Genomic DNA, 25,082 nt, shown 5'->3' on the forward strand with positions numbered 1-25,082 from the left:
TTGTTCTTTGTACATCAGATTATAAATTGGAGGAAGTTTATTCACTAGGGTCTACAAACATAAACCTATGAAATTTATGTTTTTTCATCATATCTCCGGGTCAGTAAATGTGTGGGTGGACGTAAAACTACATTTTCAATTTATTTTCTTTTAAATTGATCACATAATAAACTTAAAAAAAGCTTAAGAAGCATATGAGAAACATTTTCAATATATCTATAACTTAATAATAAGCACAAATTGCTACTGAACCAACATAATTATGATTGATGATTTTCGTTTGTCACATTATCTAAAATCATAGCAGATATTATAGAGAAAAGTTACAATGTTTATGGCAGATTTTATTTAATTACTCCGAGAAAACTTTTATAATTTTATTTCAAAAGTCGGATGCTATTCATAATTAGTTCAGATTTAGTGTAATTATGAATATTTAATTAAATGTGTAACTCTAAAACATTTAGTCCGATGCATAGTTTTTGATGTTTAATTAAATTATGTGAATTGCAAAACGTATAACAATAAAGTTTCAGAATTTAATTTAATATGTTTCACGATGAAATGTGGTTTTCTGTAAATTAATTTCTTTGTTGTATAATCATTCTCACAATTAAAAGCATTTGTGAAAATAATCTATCTATTTATTATATGCATGTATTTTTCATATTCATCTATAAATATATATTTATAAATATGTGTGTAATACTTTTACAGCATAAATAATGACTGTATGTATATAAAATATATGTATTGTGTACCCCATCTTATAAATTATCTAGAATATTATTTTATACTCTCTACTAAATGGAACATGTTCCTGGTAAATCGCCTCCCTTGTGGTTAAGTTGTCAGTTGTCATAGTATAATAGTGAAATCCCATTTATAAAATATTGCTAGTTGATAGAAATTCTTGGAAACTTACTACATATTAAATTCAAATATTAGTTACTTTCTTGAAATAGTTACGCACTCTTCGGGCAAATTTATAGTCGCATAAATCCCTGAACCATTTTAAGGATCTATTAACTTGAAGGTCGCATTAAAATTTATTACATGCAGGAAAAGGCATGCAAAACAAAATTATTGATAATGTCTGCTAATTTCGATCTCACTTTTTGATTTAATTTATATTTTTTACTGTTATTTTTTAAACTTTTACTGCGATGTAAATCTACGAACAACTGTTATATTATCAGTAAAACTTTTAAATTCTGGACTTTTAATCCTTGGAGAGTTGCAGTTATCCAAGCATTAACACGTTATTTGAAAGAGTAATCGTGCGAAAAGGTGATAAGAGTTTAAAGTGAGCCACAAATTTTTGTGTGAGACAATGCATTCGATTATTTAATTAAATTAAAACAAAATATCTAAATCTAATAATTCGGTTTATTCAATTCTATAATCAGAAGTTGACATTCCAAGTTTTATTTTATGGTCAATTAAATACGAGGTTTGTATCTACCATTTTAGGTTTAAAAAGCTCCATTTAGAGTTGTAAGAGTAGTTTCAAGAATATTGCGATTTAGAGTGTGTTTCTTAAAACTTTGATACAAGTTTTTAAAGAAGTCATAAGTAATATTGTTTTAAAACATTTAAGAAGGTCTACAATGCATAAATAGTAATATACCAGATATAAAATATTTTCAATATTAAACATACATAAGCTATAAAATTATTCTGCTGAAATCAAAACTGAAGGAATTTAATTTAATGTAGGAATTCTATTCCTATTAAAAATCAATGAAATGAAATAATGAAAAAAGAAAACGTCACTTTTTAATTACAATCATATTTTTCCAATTTGCCAAATTGAAATTACGTGTTTAATTATTTTTCCACGATTTATTAATTTCTAGATTACAGTCACTGGAAAGTTGTTTCACTTCGTTTAATTGGAATCATAAATTTTTAAGAGTAAAATACATGGCACTGTTTTAAATATTTCCGGTTTTAAAAAATGATTTTTTTATAATGTTACATTATCAACCGTTATTTTGATTTGTTCAGTTTTTTAATCATTTATAATCTTTATTATTTGGTAATTTTCAATTTTAAATAAGGATAAATGTTAATATTAAATCATTATTATAGAAAAAATAAAATAAATTACTACAAAAACCATTGATTCTAATGTTATTGTCTAAATAGAAAACGAAGAACGAATAATTTTGGATTAAATGATAATTGTAAAGGGTGATCTTCTACAATGCAGCTGCATTCGTTAATTCGTTTAGTTCATCCCATTTATAAAACTCTGTTAGATGCGAATTGATATCGATAACATTTTATCGAAACAGAAGCATAGATATATCTCGTTTTGTTTTATTTTTAGTAAATATAATAATAAATATTATTGATATGTTTTGTGTTTTAAACGATTCACCGTATCTAATTTTAAGTCCTGATTTTGACTCCAATATCGATATTTATATGTAGATTCCCAATTTGTTTATAGCATTGTATGTCTGGTATGGGATGTTCTCTCGTTTATTTTAAATGTGTTGTCAACAAATTTAATGTGTGTATTTCTTTTTCAACCTTTGACTTTAAATAAGTAATTCATCAGTCATCAAAATTTTTCTTCTCTAAAAATCTTCCTTAGATTCCAGATTTACCACCTTCAACTTATTGCCTAGATGTTTTTGGGCTTTTATTTAAATTATGTGCACAAATGTTTATAGGCAGCATTTACAGTTTATAAAAAACTAAATAAATATATAAAGAACTCAATTTTTCTCTAAGTGCATTAGCAAGCTCTTTTAAGTATTGAGGCTGGTGGTTTCGAGTGTAAATTTGTATTTGCAGAGGTTACCATACGTGCTCAATTGGATTGTAGTCTGGTGAATGAGGGGGGCACTGTGTCCGAGTAATGTTATGATTTTGTCTGGTTCAGATTCTTAAACTAATGGAATAACAATTGGTTAAATAATTAAATCCTGAAGTTGTCGAACTCTCATAGTCTCTCAAAAAACAACATTTAGGGCCATGTTTTGCTCGTGATATCTCTTAACACGTTCGCACCAAGTCTAAGGTTATTCAAGTGACATAATGTTTAATTAGAATCATCTGAGAATAAATGATTACGCCATTCGACTGCTGTCCATGGTTTAACAGAGGCGAAAATGTCTTCTGACTCTGTCTCTAAGACCTTCAATCTTCTTATGCACGGAACGATTCCAAAGACTATAAATTATGCTATGTGAGACATTATTCACTTCAGAATAAAGTCTTCTTTAAGTCTCTTTGTGGTGCTAAACAACGGATTAACTAAGAATGGACCGTTTAAAATGTGTTCAAATCCACAAAATGTCTATATATAAAAATATATTTCATATACTAAACATCAACATCGAATATTCAAATAATATTTCTGATAAAAATAAAACAAACTCAAAAGATTTTTTATTTAATATTAAATTACAATAAAAACGATATAAAATGTTTAGAATACATTTAATTTAACATACACCCAACGAAAGGCCGAAAACATGCTAATAGATTTTTTAATTTACAATTTTTGTATAAAAAACAATTTTCTGCCCATTCTTCAGAAAAATGTACAATAACCACATGATAAATAACCTTGTGCAAACACCGGTTAATATTTGTGGACAATTAAGATAACGCCAACATTACAAAACAATTGTTTAGCGCCATCAAAATTAAAACGAGACAAATTTTACGTAGATTAACGGAGTTGTCGGCCAAAAAAAAATAGGAATACAGCGATTTTCCACGTCTGTGCGAGATGCACTCGGCAATGGTGGTGGGTGATAACGCCGCGTTTTCAGTCAACGACGACGCACCACACCGAAAAGTTGAGCTGTCGTCGCGACGCTAACTCACAAGCGCCGCAACTCCACGGTGCATCGCATTGGGTTAAAGTTCTCGACTGGCAGGAAGTGACGCTCTCTCAGCTTTAAACTATGACTTCCGTACCTGTTGAAAATATTTGCCCGATCGACTAAGTAACTTCTTCTATCAGTTGCGACAGTCACTTCTGAAGTTTGGTGAGTTCTTTGCTAATTTATTAGTCATTTTGGTGCGCATTTTAAATTAGATGAGGAATATTTTAAAAATATTTTGAATTTGTTGCTTCGATTAATTCAATTAAAAATAAACAGTAATTGTCATAATTACATTTATAATTTTCAAATTGTATTAGAATTGAATTATAAAACTTTATTGTTAGAAGTTAATTAGCCAAATGGCCCGTTTATGGTATTCAATGCATATGAGTCTCCAAAAATTAATTTATTTTTAAAATAAGAGATATTTTTACATAATTAAAATACAATTTAAACTTTTTTATATTTTAATTAATTAATTTTTTAATTGTTTTTGGTGTTAAATTTTTAAATAAATAAATAATTTAAATATATTATATTAATTTTAAATTAAATTAAATTCTAGTAATTTAATATAATTTTATTAGAATTTTTAATTTTAAAATATTTTTACATAATCAGAATGTAAACTTTCAACTCTTATTTAAATTAATTAAATTTTTGTCTTAATCATCTGTTAAATTTATTTAATTAATCAATTAAAATGAAATAAAATAATTTAAGTACACAGTAATTTTATAATTTAATTCAATTATTAATAATATTATTCTTGCTGGTAAATTTTGCATAATTAAAATAGTTTCAACTCAGTCAATTATTTTATATGTGTTATTAATTTTATGTAATTAATCAATAAAAGTATAATTAATTATTCATTAAAATGAAAAAAAAAAAAAAATAAATAAATCAAATTAACTAATAATTTAAAACAATAAACATTAATTTAATTCATTAAATTTTTTAGATTTTATGTTTCCATCCGTATAAAATTTTTTATAAATATACTGTTCCTTACATAAAAAAAACTACATTGCTGTTAAATTTATTTAATTAATCAATAAAAATGTAAAAAAAAATTAAATATGTTAAATTAATTCTACAAAAGTAAAAACTACTGTTTTTAATTTTAAAATATTTTTCTGGTATCTATAGTAATAAGATATATTTTGACATTTTGGTCTTAAATTTATTTAATTATTCATTAAAATGTATTAAAATATAATAATAATATATAAATATTAAATAATTTTAAATCAATAGGCCGTAATTAAATTCATTAGGTTGATTTGTTATTATGATTTCTAAGCTAATAAATTATTAATTTCTTGTGGTTTAATGATTTAGAATCGTTTTCAGTACACTTAGTAATATTACAATTTTTCTAGATTTTATGATTCACTTATTTATACGTAAGAAAACCTACATTGTGAAAGAGTTAATTGGTACAAATCAAATAATTTAATTAATAATATTCAAATAATTTACAAAACAATAACAATATTTGCATAATTTATAACATTTTGGTTGTAATTTAATTGTATTTATAAATTCCGTTTCCTTAATTGACCACCCGAGTTTGAACTTGTTGCTTAAGCCCCCGCGGGGTTATTGAAAGTTAATATTGAATTTCCCAAAACGAAAAGTTCGCCTCGATTAACCTGCACTTTCAATTCTTAACATAGCTTGAAAAAACATCTTTTCATTTTTGTTCAAAAGTACAACCACATTCGCTGTATAATAAAGTATAAAAAAACACAATTGTTTGCCACAATTTAAATAGCTTCATTTGCGACATTATATCCTTGTACTGTTTAATACATTTATGACGACAGATAATAACGTACGTATTGTTAATCCGTCAACATATCCAGCTGTAGATGTAGGTCTGGGCATACAGCTTTATGTATAAATAATGCCGTAATAAAAAGTGTTTACATATGGTAATCTTAGCCGCAAATAAAAATTTCATTGTATATGTTAATCTTGTTGACATCGGTAATTCCCCCATCATTGATTATTAAATAGATATTAAAGATATGTTTATGACAATTTTTAAGTAATGGTAATTTTGTTGTTGCTGTTTGTACATTCATTTTTGTGTCTTTTTTTCAACTTTTCAATAACGTGAAATAAAGTAAATATCTTATTGTCTAGACGTTATTGCTAAAAAAACTGACTATCGAGAAATGTAATACAAATTCGACATTTCCATTGTGAGATTTGTAACATTAACTGATATTAAAATGTTCTTTAAACTCCATTACTTTCACTGGAACAGTCAAACTTTCGAATGAAATTCCATTTAATTTTTAAATGTGAATACGAATATGGGACTTTGTTGTCTAGTTGTCATGGTGATACGTGACTCGCTAACTAATTTAATTTAACTGTAGCATAAATTTTGTGAAATATTTTTTCCATGAATGGATATCAAATTTTTCATCTACATTCGCCTTTGGCGTACACGTTTATCATTGTTAACAATTACGAGCAAATATTTGTTCAGCTACAAGAAAATTCCTTTAAATGATGTTTAATACAATTTTATATTTAATTCAATTTTATTAAATGAATATAATGAAATTTTAAACAAATGTATATTTAATATTTTAAAAATATTTATAATAGGCATAATTTACTAAATAATTGTAAATATACATTTAATTGTTAAATTATAATAATTATAATTAAAAATATCAAATCAATTAATAATTATTGTTATTGGTAATATTTGCTTTATTTATTTTTAATACACAAAATCTATTAAATATTTTAAATAATTAATTAATTACTAAGTAACATTAAAATTTTTAGTTAATACTTAGTTTTTATTAACCAAATTTTCATAATTGGTAGTATGTTAACATTTTAACTAAAAGATCGGATGTTATGGTGTAAACGTGATAGACAACAAAGGGTTCATTATACAACGTATTAAAGGAATATGTAGCTTTTGCATTAACATTATGTATACATAAACAAAAATGAAAATTTGGAAATAATATTTTTTAAGAATATTTTATGTGGTTGTAGTTGTCTATTTATAAATAGACAAATGTATTTGTATTTTATGTGGATTATTGAATCAACCATAGGGTGAACAGATATAGACAATTAGGTGGATACTGAGCGTCTTAAAATAGAAAAAAATCCATCAATCAAATCAATCTGACCAGAGGCTTATAAAATTTCTGACGCAGTAATTCACAAATGCAGCCACACCTGTGACTTTAAGGAATTGTGGCGTAAGTCAGATAAACACAGATTTCAAAAACTAATCAACTTATTAAAAACAATCACAAAACAAATAGAAAATTTACGATAAGGAAGCACTTCGAAAATGTGACTGAAACTACCTTATTATACTGAATAATAATTCCCCAGAGTAGGGAATCACTGAATCAATCTAATCCCCAATTCTAACTAGAGTTGTGTTTATTTAATAACTCTGGATGTTTATTTATCAAATATGGCAAATCTGCTATTCAGCATCTAGTCAGTGTTAATATCAATAATAAACAACATCTCCTGTCTTATGTGAAAAAATTACTTAATCTCTCCCTGGAAGTACAAAACACAATTTTGATGACATTAAAATTTAAAAATATTGTGAATAGCACGAAAATAGTGTGATAAAAGAAAAATGTACGATTACTCCTTTGACAATTTTTATTAAAGTCCTTTTTCATTTCACGTTTCATCAAAATATGAATGAAGGAATATATGAATAAAGGGATCAAGTACACATTTTGGATGTAGCTCGATGATTTCCGGGTTGAAGTGGTTTCCAACAGGAAAAAGGTCTCACTTTTAACGGCTTCATATTTTATTTAAGGACCCTATATTAGTATAGAAAATATTTTTATTGGATAACAAAATTTGTTTGTAAATACTTTGAAAAAATTTAATATATGAATTATAAAAAGTGACTGAGAATTTGTAATTAAATTGATTGAATTTGTAGTTGCATGAGTAATCAAACTTGAGAGTAATTAATGCCATGTTAAATTAATTTCATTATTTAACCAACGGATAGTACGTATTTGCGAAGCAACCTAATAATACAGTAATAATTGACTGTTAATAAATCTCAACCTGAATCAGTTGAAGCATACTTATTTTATCTAGTATCTAAACAGGATATGGAAAATCAACAATTATATATAATTCGCATACAATAACCACACTTTCTTACATTAAATGTAAATGTCTAAAATATATAATGGAATTTAATATACCTAAACGAGGCTTACAGATTTACCTTATGCTTTATCTTTTTCATGATACTTTTTTTGTAATACAAAAGGGCTTGTTGCACGGTGTCTCGTTTCAAAATTAAATTTGATTGGATATTCATTGTATTAATCATGAATGTCTGTTTATGACAATTTATTTTTTGTAAATGTTTAGTTATGTAACTCTGAGCAACCTTGTTACCCAACAATTTCTAATTAAATTACGTATTGGCTAAAGATAAATTTCATCTAAATAACTTAAAAATCAAATCATGTGCAGTTGATTATTTTTATTGAAATTGGTTGGCAACAGCATCAAAAGTGATAATTACGAGTAATTTTTACTTAATACCTCGAATATTTTCATAATTTGAGGAAAAAAATATTTAGCACTAAATTCAATAAGTCGAACATTTGGTTAACCGTTCGATGGATTTTGATGACTGTTCAATCAGAGTTTTTAAGTGATAACTTTTAATAGTTTATATTGTTTTTAAAAAGTTTTTGAAAGGACTGAAAGCTAACAAAAAAATTTGACGACTTTATGGAATAATCAAATCAGTTTCTTTAACGGCTGACGTAAAAAAAGAATACATGTTCAAGGTAGATACGTAAAAACTCTTTCTTTGGATGGTAAGTTTATCGATTTCTGTTTACAAAAATTAATGTTATAGAGTTTTATCTATTTCATTGTCTAATTATAATATAAAAATGATCCGGGTTTTCAGTTAAGTAGTCATTGCCGTAAATGCACCTTTAATTAGTAAATTAAAATTTTTCAGTACCATTTTAAATAATTGATGTTTTTCTACACAAATTTGTATTTTAGATACTGACATATGATTGGCAACCACTATTCTTAAATATTTTGTAGTTTATTTTATAACTCAAAATCTCTCTTTTTACTGGTAAGTCATTGCCCAAGTTATTGAAGTTTAACTGAATTTTAAAGGGAAACATTTCAAAAACGATATCTCTAAAGGATATTTGGTTGGTGTACTTTTTTCAATATAAGTTGGGCAAACAATAAGTGAGGCAAATTTGATTAAAATTTTACGTCACAAATACAATATACTGAGAAACCCTTAACACCCTTATGACGCCAAAATTATGCGATACCATTTTCAAAAGTCATTATTAATTAAAATACGAGTTGTCAAATTTAAGGTCTTATTTTTGGTTTTATTTAGTAACTTCGATATAAACAAGAGCAAAATTTGTTGAAGTTTATGCCTCATTACTATTCATTTGGCACTTCTATAACTAAACTGTTATATTAAACAATTGAGAATATGAACTAATTTCTAATATTACACAAAAGGCTTTCTGTAACATATGTAGACATAATAATTTATTATATGCATTCACTTTAGTGGCTTATTCCAATTTTGAATGAACATAATTGTTTAAAGTTACACACAGAAAACAATTAATGAAAGTTGTTCAAATTGTTTTCAGCATAAAGCTACGTATTTTAAACACCTATGAATGTTTATTGAATTAAATACCTTAGTCAGTAATTGTATAAATCCTTTTAGCACATTTAGTTCTCACTTATAAGACATTTTCAAAGGAAAATTAGTAACGTTGAAAGTACTTTTAAATGAAATAACTATTTTTATCTGGAATTTTGCATTGACAAGGCATTTAACTTATATTTAAAAATAAAGGTGAATCTCTCCTCTGTTAGTAAAAATGTAATTGGTTGGTTAAAACAGACAATTTTTCAATATAAATTGTATAAACATAAATAATTAAATAAGATCATTCAAAATTTATTTATTATAAAATAAATATTGATTATTAATTAAATATAAAAGCGTTAATTAGATAAGGTGTTATCTAATTGCTTGTAATGAAAATAAATTAGATAACAAGATAATTCAATTAAGAAGTAATTTAATCTGGTTGGGCTGTATCTAAGAACTTGTGAACTTCAACCCGACTGAATTTTGCAGTTGCATTTTTGAACAAAATATCACTTTATTTATGTATTGCCATAAATTATTATCAGCATGAACAGGGTACGCGGGTTAAGGGTATGCATATTCTATTTATGGCTTCAGCGTTTGTCATTGTGTAATCATTTTCTTTAAAAAAGATATTCCAACCAAATATCTTTCAGAGAAACTGTTTTCAAGATATTCGCCTTTAAAACTCCGTTAAACTGTCAGGAAATTCAGGATATTTTATGTTACTAAATAAACAATTTAAGTATGAATGTATCCGGTGGTCAAATAGTGAACGTCGTCAATCATATTTCAGAAACTATAAAATCGAATGGGTTTGGAAAAAATGATACTGAAATTATCGGATTTGCCCATTAAAGGTACATTTAAGACATACGACTATTTATCTGAGGAACATGCATCATTTTGGCCAAACATAACTCGACAAACTTAACATTCAAAGAAATCTATCATTTATATTTTATTCCTTTTTTACATCAGCAGAAATTAATATACTTCTCTAAAAAGTTATGTTAATTTTTTTTGTTGTCTTTCAAGACATATTTTAAAACAATATAAGCAGTTCTCAATTATGATTTAAAGAATACTGAGACTAAAATTTTATCAAATATAATAACTTTTTAGTTGAATTTGATGCTAAATATTTTTTATGAAAACATTCAAGTAAAAAAGTAAAAATCACACACAATTCTCACTTTTGATAATGTATTCGAATTATCGACTGCATTCTATTTAATTTTGTGAAATGCTGCATTTTTCATTAATTCGGCTTTCAACATAGTGCTAGTTAAATATTTTTCGAACAAACCTGAATAATAGCCAGTGTTGCTTATGCTGACAAACCTGAATGGTAACATCACTGTACAAATAGTAAAATTGTTGTAAAAATGCCGTATTAATGCGGTTATTTAAATAATTAAATTTTTCTAAAATGGTTATTTAGTAAAATAGGTTATCTAAATTACAAATAAGTTCTCTATTATCGATTCAATAAATACGAGTATGACGCCTCACCTTTTTTATTCTTCCAAACGTAAATAAAAACATATTCTATTCCCAGTGTTTCAACAAATAAAAGAAATTATTTACCTTTACGCGAGGCTGGATACAAATAACTTATTGATTCTAGTATAATTCCTTCGATTCCGATGAACCCATCCGAAGGTTTTGATCTCATACGTTTTCGGACAACTGACCCTCTCAATCTTCGTATATATATTATTAGGGAGTTATTTATTTATGTTATATTATTTGTGGGGATGATATTTTATAGATAGTGTTTAAAATCGATTAGACGTAACTTAATTCTATTTTTAAGATAAATTATTCTCAATTTACAAATTGCTACGAGATTTAAAAACTGCCATTAATTTACTAGTTATTGTTACATGTCTCCAGAGAAAAGACTTTTAAACTAACTAAGCAACTAATATTCTTTTAGATCTTTATTCATATAGAATATTATAATGTTATGTATACTCGTTATTATTTTCGTTAACTTTATATTCTTTGTATTTTAGCCTTTTATTATTGTGCATACCTAAACTTCACGATTTTGTTAATTGATCTCTTTCTATAGAGAAACGTTCAATGAAATTTAAATCCGAACAGATCGTTAAAAAGGTTTTAACAATTTTTTATTCATGTTTAACGTTACATATGTTACTTCAATGTCAAAACAGTCAATATCTAATCGGATAATCATCCTTAGTCAAAAGCAAATATTTTTCTACTTTTAATTAGCAGTCTTTCAAATGGAAGGATGTTGTCCACAGTAAACAATTTATGTTGAAAGGATTAAAAAGGCAATGATAATACTATTTTAATTTCCCGATCTATTATAAGATGTTAATATTGTGTTGTTCGAGCATTCTTGATTCTGATTAATGAGACCAGGTGACTTTATTCCCAAAATGGAGTCTCAGCACGTTGAACAGTCGAGATTACATTATCATAAAGTAAATATGTATGTTTGAAAATGGATTTTGTGCCGTCATAACTTTGAATCTTTTATAACTGCGACGAATGTGGTTAGTTGTACGATATGTCAGGCGTATCCAAACTAATGCTTTTTACATGAAGATTTTTTGCAAACAGTAAAAGTTTTTAATGCAACAACAGCAAAAGAAAAATGTTATTTGCATTGAAAATATTTGGAAAACAAACCAAAATTAAGTTTCAACCACAAGCTTTATTATTATTATTATTACATTTTGTACAAATAAATACGATATTTATATAAAAAATATTTGGAGAATTGTATCTAACCTTATATTTTAATTATTTTTAGAAAAGTTTAAATATATTCTCGTGTCTGTTTAGATTTCAAGTAATGACAATATTAGTTTTCAAAACAAATATTGTCTTTAGGTTTATTAATGTTTTTGTGTTATTATCAACTATTTTTACTTTCCTAGCATATTTAAATTAACTTTATTTAATTATACAATTAATTAATATAAAAAATATTATAAGACTATTTGATACAATAGATTAAAAGAATTTCATATATTTTATAATATAATTTGAAATATTCTAAAATTTTATTATAATAGAAGTTCTCTTAATTGACGTTTGGATTAAAAATAGTAGAAATGAATCTCCATTGTAATGTTGTACGAAATTTCAGAAAGTAACTTGTTTTTCTCAGGTTGTTTCCAAAAGCTTCAGTTTCAAAGTGACGGGAGTTTATATGCACCTTTGTTCAGCTTAATTGCTAAAATTAGATCTATAATTTTAATTAAAAGGAAATATTTGATGGAGGGATCAAAAGTTCCAATTTGTTTTTTAAGTGTTACAGAGCTTGTTTTTAAGGGTATTTATCTCCATTTCACAATATTAAATTAAAATTAAGTGAGTTAATAATTACTTTAGTTAAATTAATTTTAATAATATAAAATAATTATATCAATTCATTCCTTAAAATACAAATACGTCACATAAAACGTCATAGCTAAAAATTAGCTTAAAACTACTCGAATACAAATATATGCTACGTTTATATTGCCTAACATAATTTTAGTCAATACATCGACAAAATTATAATAAAGGTTGTTTAATGAAATTTAGGTGGTTTTAGGATTTATAATTGATATTTGGTTAGTTTAGAAATTAATCAATTAAAATACATACTATACTACAAATACAAGACTGACAAATATTGACCCAACTTAACCGTAATAATCTAATGATATAAACAAATATATGCATTTAATCGTGTGGCTAATTGATATTTATATTAATTAATTTCACTTCTTTATTATTATTATTATTATATAGAGTGGTGGTCATTATGACAGCAACTTTTAACCAATCTGTCACAATTTTGGATTCATTTTTCGGATCTCTTTCATGTTAAAATATGTGCCAGAAGCACGAAAGCATTCTCATAACCTAGATGAAATGCCACCATGTTTCACAGTATGTATGTAACATGTATAACATAAGCAGAACCAACTGTTCTGTGAGCCCGTGAATGTATTCCTAAGAAAGACAAAATTGAACTTTCACATGAGTTTTTCTTGTAGATCTGGACTTCTTTAAACTCAGCCAAAATTTTTCGTAGTAATACAGGAAAATATTGACTTATTTATCCGTAAACTCATTTTGTTTCCCTTCGACTAATGAATAAATAATTATAATAAGCAAATGTTCGTAATAAATAATCGATTTAAATTCACAGAGAGCAACGAAAGACACAACAATAACAAATAATAATAATAAACATTATAGGTAGTGGCATTCAATTAAATAGTACAGCCCATTTTTTAAATGTATTAAAATAATTAAATTTAACTATGGCCTCTGCCATGTATATTGATTGTATACTATAATAAATATATTTTTCCTTCAAAATTTATTTATATTTATTTATTTCATTTCGTATTTTTCTGCTTGTTATATTTGCAGGTATTTTTTTAATATTGTACTTTAAATTTAATATGTAGAAATATTTTATTTACGATATTTAATAATATAGAAATACCTTCCAAATAGTTTTATTTGTTGTAATTTTTTCACATATGCATTCAAAAATCCATGATGTTGCAAATTTAATAAAATAAACTGTTAATCCGTATATTTTCAGTGGTTCAGCAGTAAATATAATTTAAAAGTAAATAAAGTACACACTAAACACATTCTTAAATATATTATGAACTCTCAAGGATTCCTGTGATACGTTATGCTCGAAGAAGTTTACTAGTAAATTTTCTCTAAACTGACTATTACTTTATCATAAAGCAAATATCAACGTTTAGAAATGGATTTTGTTAATGTACCCACCATAATTTTGAAATTTGACAAATGAATTGTATTTTTTATATTTTTTTAATTCACCCCTTCATTATATAATTATTATATTAGGAATTAGTTTTTATTAATATAATATTAATAAAATTAATATTGCACATTAAATTCAATATTTTCTGTATATGTACTCTGAAATATTTCATTAAATACATTATATTTCAGGTTATACAATTATTGTTATTATATTTAATAGAACTCAATTATCATTTGTTTTGAATTTTTCTCACATGTTTTCAATAACTCATGACATGGCAAATTCAAAAAATAGTGAACTCCCTTATTTTCAGTGGTTTGGTAGTAAATAATGTAAAAAAGTAAATAAATTATGACCCCATTTCTTTTTAAAGTTTTAAAGGACACAGATTGTGTTAACGCCATTGTGAATAAAAGCCTAAAGGTCACAATATATTATTTCCGCATTATTAAATATTTTATGAATCTAGAATGATTTCTGTCATCTGTTATCCTGGAAGAAGTTTACGAGCAATTTTTTTTAAAATTGAGATTCTTTTACAAGTGTCATATAATAAATATCCATGTTCAGAAATGGATGTTGTGTGTGCAGTACTTATACTATATATTTTATGTGTTACAGATAAATTAAGCCTGAACGAATGCACAAATTGATTATTTTGAAAGAAATAAAATTGTAAAATAATTCTATATAATTTTATATATATCCAAATCATAACAGTTTTTAAAATATAAAAAAGTTATGTTATTTATATTTTTAAATAGTTATTCAAATCAAATAGATAATCAATTTTGACTAAAGAATCAACAATTTTTAATTTATTTTTATTATCGATCAATTTTATTTAATCATCTAAGATAATACCATTCTTTTAATTTCATTCATTTGAAAATGTATTGGTGCATTCACCATTTTTTTAAAAAGACAAATGTGACTACAAAAAAAAATATTTTATTTTTTTTTTGAAAATTTTAATTTCCAATGATTAAATTCGTACGTTTACATTATTATAAATAATTAAACATAAATGTTTAAATTCAAATAATTCGACTGAAAATTCAGACATGTGGAAAGTAAGAAGATGTTTAAAGGAACTAGAGTGGAATAAATGTTTAGTGTAATTTCATGCAATTTTATACAGCTCTTTTATCACAATATTAAAATCTCATTACTGTTATACAGTAGGATTATAAAAACCAGAGTTTATTTGACAATTAAAAAGTTAACTAGGTTAGGATGCTGCCAGCTTTCCTAAATCTTGCTGAAAGCTCTAGTTTTACAATAATAACGTAAATTGACTTAATTTATGAGTATCCATCAGCGAAATTGGTGTTTATTTATATACATGCATATGCAAAATTTGTATTTACGTTTTATAAAAATTCATTTATATTCATACAAAGCCTAATTTATCTCACTATTGGGATATTCGCTGGATCAATCTGAATGTTGTGTTCATTGTTAAATCTAGTTATTCAATTTAAAGCATAATTACAAAAATCAACACAAATCATTTATTTAATATTTTTGGAATTAGGAAAGTTGGCTGAAAAGGCAATTCAACTGGAAATTAATAAAAGGAATATTTAATCGTATTCTCTAATCACGAGAGAAAAACATGTTTTCCTTAAAATATGTTGTGTACGAATGTGTATTTTATTCAATTAAAATGTTAACAATTACAATTCCACTTTGTATTTGTAATTCATTTGTAAAAAAAAATATTTTGAACTCGACATACAAATGCTTTGTGCAATTACTTACCATAGTGTGCATTTTTTATTTCACATAATAAAATACTTGATTAAGGTCGATTTGTGTAAATACGGTTTCTTTGGAATTTTTAAAATAAAAATTTATGCAAGCAATTTGCGTTTGATGTTTTGATTTTCCTCCGCCTGCCTTCAATAATTATTAACGTCGGTGTTTGTGTTACGTGAATTCAAACGAGTGTTTAAACAACACCCTTTTATTACATCAAATATTTCCTTTCCGCCTTCTTAAGTAGATTATTATAAATCAAAAATACGACTCGCTTCTGCGATGCACGGTTCTTGAAGTATTTTATCATTTGTAAAATGAGCAAAAGTAATTGTCTATGTTTATAAATGGATTTTGTTAATGCCGTAATAATTTTCAAGGGAGGTACGAACGTGGGTGTTGGAGCAAAGGCAATTTTTATGTTCAGGGTAAACTATAAACATAGTCATGTTTCATTGATAAGGTGGAGGGACAAATATACGGACGAAAAGCAAATGATACAATGTATATAAGTTACTTTTACAACGTTTTTTATCTGTTACAGGCAAATTAAGTGTGAAAAAGAGCCCTCTGCGAGTTTTTAAATCTGTTTTTAAAATCCAGTGATAAAAAGAGAGATTCTTGCAATAAATGTAGCCAGGCTATGGAATAAGAATATAAATATAATTTCTGAAGGCAAATCACAACAAATGTACCTAAATTACTATATATATATATATATATATATATATATATATATATATATATATATATACAGGGTGTCCAGAATATGTGGGCAATCCCCAAGATTTAGATAGAACATAGAACACAAAAATAATAGGATAAGTTCCTATAATTTTTTTTCTCAAGGCCCACAATGGACACTCTCGGAAACTGTTTTTAAGTAACTTTTGAAGTACTAGGTGGAATTGAATAATTTTTTAATATGATAGTAACCTATTTAAATGCTAGTACCCTCCTTTAAATGAGATTCGGTCCGGGACAGACTAGTTCTAACACATTTATGCTATTTTTTGTTACACCCTGTATGATAAAGGTGCAACAACATTTTTGGACAGCATCTAATATTATCCATTAATATAAAAATAAAAGCATAAAATAATTCTTCATGACGTAATTCACAGTTTATTTTATTTATGTTTACATAAGTGTAATGTAATCACTTATTTTTAAACAAATTCTTTTGTCAAATATTGAATTACTATAATATGACAGGGTTACAAAGTAACAGAGCTGAAACATATGTAAGAGTTACTTCATATTATTCAATTAAAAACATTAAGTAGCTTAGGGTGCAAGCTTTCCCAAAGGTTGCTACTGAAAATTTTACAATAACGTAAATTGGCTTAATTTATGTTTAATGCGTTTATGTGTATCTCCCAGTGAAACTTTTGTTCATCCGTTCCATAAAAATTCATTTATATTGAAATAAGACCTAATTTATCTCACCATCGGGATATTCATTCATTGAATCAAACTGGAAGTTGTTTAGAATGTTAAATCTAATTATTTAAATTAAAACTCAACTAGAAAAAGCAACAAAATATAATTTTATGAGCCTAAATTTTTTCCCACTTTGTACACTTTGGTGTAAACTGCCTGAAAAAAATGAGATTTAGACTGAAATAATTTAATAGTACAAAAGGCAATCACGAACAGAGTTTTCCTTATTATTGTGTTCAAGTATGTGTTATTAAAGATTTAATTTAATTAAAATTTCTTGGTTATATTATGGATGTAACATTTAAAATTTGTACAATTTAAAAAGTAATTTTAAATTTAAAATTAATTTTTATACATATTTACAATTCCTCTTTGTTTATTATATTTGTAATCAATTTTAATAAAAAAATATTTCTAACTCAATATACAAAAGTTTTGTGCAATTATTCAGTGTTGACATTTCATTTCACGTTATAAAATACGTGTCAAATCTCAACAATTTTTGTTTAAATGTATTAGTGTATGGATGTAGTGAAATTATATGTGTTCATTTATATACAAGTAGCAAAATTTTTTATTTTTGCATTCCATATAAAATCATTTATATTCAAACAAGGTGTAATTTATCTCACTATTGAGAAATTCACTGGAGCAACTTAAGTTGTTATGATTTTTAAATTTAGTTATTTAAGTTTAAATTAATATTTAATTATAAAAAACTTCAAAAACTCATTAATTCGTTACTTCTATTATATGGTATAATAGTGTAATTCAAATTAGCAAAACTGCCAGAAGAGAAATAGCATCACGAACAGATAGTAAAACATGTTTTCCTCAGCATATGTTGTGCATGTGTTTTATTCAATTAAAATATTATAACTTAGTCGCACTATGGTTTGGCAATTTAATATTAAGTAAAATTTGAATAATTTAATATTTAATTATTTTTTGATTTACAATTACTCTTTGTTCAATATATTCGTAATTCATTTTTATGAGAGTCTTGGGCAATTAATTGTTGTAGACATTTTATTTCACATAATAAAATATACGTTACATTTTTTTATTAAATTAATGTGAGTCTTCTGTGAGTGAGAAATTTTTCAACTGAAAATTTTAATAAAGAAACAACAATTATACAAACAATTTTTGTTTGTTTTGATTTTCTCCCATCTACATTCAATAATTAATAACGTCGGTGTTTGTGTTACTTGAATGCAAAAGGGAGTTTAAGCAACACCCTTTTATCACATCAAATATTTCTTTCCTCTATTCTTAAATACAATATAAACCAAAAATGCGACCCGCTTATGTGATGCACGAACTTTGAAATTTTTATCATTTGCAAAATGAGCAAATTTTATTAAACCTGTTATATCGCAAAGTAAATGTATATGTTTGTAAATGGATTTTGTTAATGGGCCCACCGTAACTTTTTGCAAGGGAAAGACGAACGTGGGTGTTGGAGCAAAGGCAATTTTTATGTTCGGGGTAAACTATAAACATGGCCATGTTTCATTGATAAGGTAGCGAGACAAATATACGAACGAAAAGGAAATGATACAATGTATGTAAGTTATTTTTACTACGCATTTTATGTGTTACAAGCAAATTAAGCCTGAAAAATGAGCCCCCTGGGTAGTTTTAAACATTCAAATGTCAAATGATTTTGGGAACAAATATAGCGTAACTGTAGAGTAATAACATCAGATTATTTCTGGTAAAGAACCACATACTTGATTTACTATACGATATATAAAATTGTATAATATTAAGAAAAAATGTAATAAATTAGTAGTACATACACTATCGTTCATATGTAGAGCAACAAATTGAAAAACATAATCATTTTATTAAAAGAATGATTCGTTTTAATTGAAATTAATTTTATAATATAATTTTTTACTTTTACTTCGACGTTTATAAGTAAAGCAACCAAACCGGACATTCAATACAGTTGATTTTATAATTTATTTCCGTATCCGACATCGTTCCTTGAAATGTCTGGGACTCGATTTATCGATAAAAATTCAACAACAAATGGTAGAAAATTTCCGATATGGTGAAAAGCTGAGTAAAATTGCAGTCGATTTAACTTTAAACGAATCGATTACTTCGAGGACGATTTCCATTTTTAACAGAAGGAATTCACTGGAGTTCCCAAAAGTGGTAGAAACACAAGACTAAGACTAAGAGAGTCGTTGACAGGAAAATAAAATGCTTGCTATTCGTGACCCTTTTATGAGCTTATCCCGCATAAATCAAGAAACTAACGAAATCAGTGCGTCAGTAAGTACCACCAAACTGGACTAAAAGAAACTGGTCTCTATGGCAGAAAATCAGCAAAGAAGCCCTTCATTTTTGCAACAAATACGGCAGCGAGACTACTTTTTGCTTGAGAACTGAATAGATGGGCAATGGAAAGTCGGTTTCAATTATTCAAATCTGATGGCATTTCATAGGTGATAAGACCAATTAATGAAAGGTATAATCACACCAGACGTACTGTGAAGCATGGTGGAGTAGGTGTTATGATTTGTAGATGTTTTTCTGGATTCTAACGATCTGAAACACGCGTTTAAGTTAGTTAAAGAGTTTCTCAAGGAGTACGAGTAATATCTTGGCCAACACAAAGCACAGACCTCAATCCAGTTGAAAACCTTTGGGATGAAATTGATGGGAAGCAGGGCAAAGGAATATCGGACGGTTATATTGAATAGCTACTGAAATCAATGACAAAAGGGGTTTAGAAGTCTAAATGTTTTGTTTATAGTTTTATTTTATAGTTTCTCTTCTTTTGACCTTTGATATTTTTTCAAATGTTAATAAACACTTAACTAAACTCACTAATAAGTAATTATATTGTCATATTGTTGTTATCAAACAGACTGCATAACAATAATATACATATTTAAATGAACATTTTTATGAAGACAAATGATAATTCCTAGAGTTGCTCTATATATAAGCGTAGTAAACTTTTTATTTATTTTGTAAAGGTTAAGAACCATTGTTTTTATTTATTTAATTTTTATTTGTTGACAAAAGTTTCTAATTAGAACAGGTATTTGTATACGTATAAAAAGCTTACCTTTCAAGCATTGAAGATTTTTATAAAATAATTCTGACAACAGAATTTACAAATTCTCAATGGCACATCTAGTAATTTTAACATGATTTAAGAGTAATTTGTATTCATGATATAATCAGATAATTACTTCGGAATACTAATAGAAAATATTAATACAAAATAAACTAAATATACTATTTGAATATAGTAATTAATTTTTTAAAAATTTGCTTATTAAAATTTTTCGACCCACATGTTACAATGTGTCTTCCTACATTTTTCATTACTGTGCGAAATGTAAATCCCCAATTAATTAATCGATTCTATTCGAAGGATTAAAGGAAATATTGGTTTAGGGAGCCAGTTGGTCAATTAGTACAATTACTAAGTTTATTTTACTTTATATAGGCTTAAGACAAATTAATTCGTAAAATTAAATATTTTATTACAAAAATAAACATGTAATAATTCATCGTATTATCCACCAGAATTTAATTAGAATTTCAAAAGAGAAAATGGTTATCAGTAAAAAACTCTTTTCAATACATTCACGTTACGCCGTTGGAAACATTTAAATTTCCAATCTTATCTTTTGTTACATTCAGAATCATTTCTTGAGAACACGACGCGAGTGAAAACCATTTGCAAAAGTGCGAGTTTTATTCAAATGTATTTCATATAAAACAAAAAATATAAATATTTATTTCGTGCGGTTATTCGAGTGTTTCACAAAATAATGAGGTTTGTTTCTTATAAAAATTCAGATATTTTGATGACTTAAGATTATGTGTTCAGATTTGATTACTGAAGTAAATATTAACAATGTTTTGAATAAATATTGTAATTTTAGATATATAAAACTTAGCTGGAATATATCATCATAAAAAACGTCTTAACCAAAAGAGACGAACTTAAGTCAATTGAAAATATCTTTTCCTCTCCATATTGGACTGGTTGCGCATTCGCCATTTTTAACAACAGTTGTAAAAATGGTGGATGCGAACCAAAATACTTAGTTAAAATATTCAAATGAATTAGGATAAGATATTTGAAAACATAAAATTAATTGCCTTTTGCATGTAGTTGTAATTATACAATTTGTTTGCGCATTCACTATGTTTAAACATTTATTAAACATCAAAGTCATATTTTTTATAGTATTTTAAAGGTTACTTTACTGACTGATTAAAAAAATTTAAATAGTACCTGTTAAAAATGTATCTAACAGTGGATAAAATATATTACTTTTAATATAATCAACTTATTCTTGGAATTTGTTTAATAGTAACTAATTATTGGATTGGTTGCGTATTCACCATTTTTAACAACAGTTGTAAAAATGGTGGATGCGAACCAAAATACTTAATTAAAATATTCAAATAAATTAGGATAAGATATTTGAAAACATAAAATTAATTGCCTTTTGCATGTAGTTGTAATTATACAATTTGTTTGCGCATTCACGATGTTTAAACATTTATTAAACATCAAAATCATATTTTTTATAGTATTTTAAAGGTTACTTTACTGATTAATTAAAAAAATTTAAATAGGACCTGTTGAAAATGGTTCTAACAGTGGATAAAATAAATTACTTTTAATATTTTACTTTTTTATTAATCCATTTGACGGCGCGTTTGTAATGGATATTGTACCAATGTTCAGATTTAGATCGCGAATAGTAAAAATGCGAATGTAGGAAGCGCGAATAAGGAGCTTTTACTGCACTCCTTTCACCAGCAACATCTTGTCCAGATATTTCTTAACGAGTTAGAAATTTATTTTTATCATTGTCCAATTTTTTAAGTAATAAATTCTGAAAAAAGATTAAGACTGAGTTTAAACTGTCCTTTTCGGGGGTCGTTTTCAGGTACAATTTAATTAAAATAAATACAAAACATAAATTCTGTCTGAAAATCGTTTGTTGTTGGTACATTTTTTACGTGATTCACGAAAATAAATAGGATATAAATCAATGTGATTTATTTTGTCCCTTTTCAAGTCACATTTTTGTTACACGAACTGTTAATATATCTAAACACAACTTATTAACTTTAACTTATGACAACTAAACAAAACACTAGTTTAAATTCTTTTCTTACTTTATCTTTTAGAATTTCTAATTGAAAGTCGTTCTGAAAAATAAAAAAAAAAAATTATGTAGTAAAAACATGCACGATTTAATAAATTTAACATCATTTAAATTTTTAATCAAATTTATACCTATACTATAGGTCATGTAGAGAAATTTTAGAAACCTTCATTTGTTTTATACGTTCTAATATCCATATTATTATTAGTTATGCAGTTTGATAACATGTACGTTTGTTTATTGGTTGGTTTTGTGACTTATTTATTAATATTTGAAATAAATTCAAAGGTCAAAACTAGAGCAACTATAAAATAAAACAATCTTCCTTTATTTAGTATCTAGTGGCACATTCATTATTTTTCATAGATTTCAGTTGCTTTTCAATATAATCGTTCAATATTTCTGTCCACTGATTTTGAACTTCTTCGTAGAGTTCATTCAAATTTGACAGATTAATTTCAAACAAAAAGTTGATACTCGTTCCAATGTATTACTTCTCTTAAAATTAGAAATCGCCCTCGAAATTATCGATTTGTTTAAATCGACCGCTATTTTACTCTGCTTTTTCACCATTGAGGAACATTCAGTAAAGTTATATAAAAACTATGTTAATAAATATTTCCATATATAAAGGGAGGTACGAAACGCTTAATAATTATAAAATTAATTAAAATTAAAAAGAATCGTTCTTTTAATAAAATGATTATGCTTTTTAATTTGTTTTTCTACATATAAGCGATGCTGTATCAATATTTCATACTTGTGGTTTCGCTAATAAATAAAACAATTATTATAATGGGTATGTTATTAAAAAATTATACAGGTAAAATACAATTTCATTCTCATTTAATTGTATCCAAAAAGGTATGTTATGAATAAACAAGTTCAAATATGTGAAGTAGTTTTTCACATCCGAATAAGCAACAATTTCCATTGCATTAATCACAAATTCCGAACATTTATGAATACCAGAATTAACATAGAAAATAAGCGAATTTTCATATTAAACTGTAAAAACATTATGATTAATAGATAACTCATACCGATATAATGTAGAAAATTTTCAATTATTAAGTTAAATTGATATGAACGATTTTAATATGCGGAAATGGAATGTGTTCAAGTATTTAATAAAATAAAATTTCCTGTGTTGAATCTGACCATTGATAATCCATTTAAGGACACAATAGACTTGAAACGCTCAAAACAGCATTCGCACTTGATTTAACTGTCATCCCCGTAATTACTTTTAACATGTAACTTCGTTACACGCCCAGACATGTTCCAACGCATAAAACGGACTAAGCAAAAAGTAAATTATATGCGACATATCTATGAAGGTTTTTGTTCATTGGTGAATTAGGAATTTGAGTGAATGCGAAATATAGCAGCCGCGATGGGGAGTGTGGGTGCACCCATTCATGTTTATAAAATTTACGGTCTCCGAGTTTCCGTGTTTCAAGATTAGATTAGCGGTGGTAATTTTGTAAAACCTTTCGAATATAGTTCAGGATTTAATTAATTACTTACCTAATTTAATATATAATTAAACCGTAATTTGAATGATATTAATTAAATCCGGATTTGCTTTCAACTCCCAAATTGGTTGGTTGATTTTGATTATTGCGAATATTTCTAAACAAAATAGAAAAAAAAGATGACTTCACACCTCATTTTTTATTAATAATATTTCACAAATTAAATATTTTTTGAAAGCAAACACAACTGAGCTCATATTATTTCGAAATATAATAGTATTTTGTATGTAACTGACTAATATTAGGTAAAAAATTTAATTTTAAGTTTTAATTTATTTTGTGTGTTACTTGTGTGAATACAATATTTTTTTTTTAAATTTATAAATAAAATAAATTTATAAATTATCAGTTATGTAAATTTACAGGATATTAATATGTGTTAGCTAAAGATAATCTCGAAATTTAATCATACTGATAGAAAAGTGCATTTAGTAAATTTTTGTCAAATAAATATATAAAAAGTTATTAAGTTCAATGAATGAAATATCAGTTTTCGTTGATATTTCAGAAACTGACATAGATATTAAAATGTGATATTTCATCAAAAAGTTGACTTTTAAAGTTATCAAAATAAAAAAGGACGGAATGTGAATATTTATTATTTGTGTTAATAAAATTGCATTATTTCCACTACTTATGAATAAATTATGGTTTATTGAAAAATTAGACAATCATAATTAATATCCCAACATTATTCATGCTGATATCAATTTAAATATTATTATATGTAAAACGAACAAACAAACCACATAAAATGTAATAATCTATCTTTTCCCTTTGTTTGCATATTTAATAAATCTAATATTTGATAAGCTTTTAATTCACAAATATCACAAT

The 25,082-nt window shown here is 25.9% G+C and overlaps 1 protein-coding gene across 1 annotated transcript in view; it reads left to right on the forward strand.

Moving 5' to 3' along the window:
• The first annotated feature begins 3,719 nt into the window (after positions 1-3,719).
• Positions 3,720-25,082, forward strand: part of LOC109597676 (neuropeptides capa receptor) — a 46,557-nt gene continuing 25,194 nt past the window's right edge. The window contains exon 1 of the mRNA XM_020013424.2: positions 3,720-4,013. The gene's annotated coding sequence lies outside the window, so the exon portion shown is untranslated. The remainder of the gene's footprint in view (positions 4,014-25,082) is intronic.

The sequence above is a fragment of the Aethina tumida genome, chromosome 7 (genome assembly GCF_024364675.1).
Source record: "Aethina tumida isolate Nest 87 chromosome 7, icAetTumi1.1, whole genome shotgun sequence".
Lineage (NCBI taxonomy): Eukaryota > Metazoa > Arthropoda > Insecta > Coleoptera > Nitidulidae > Aethina > Aethina tumida.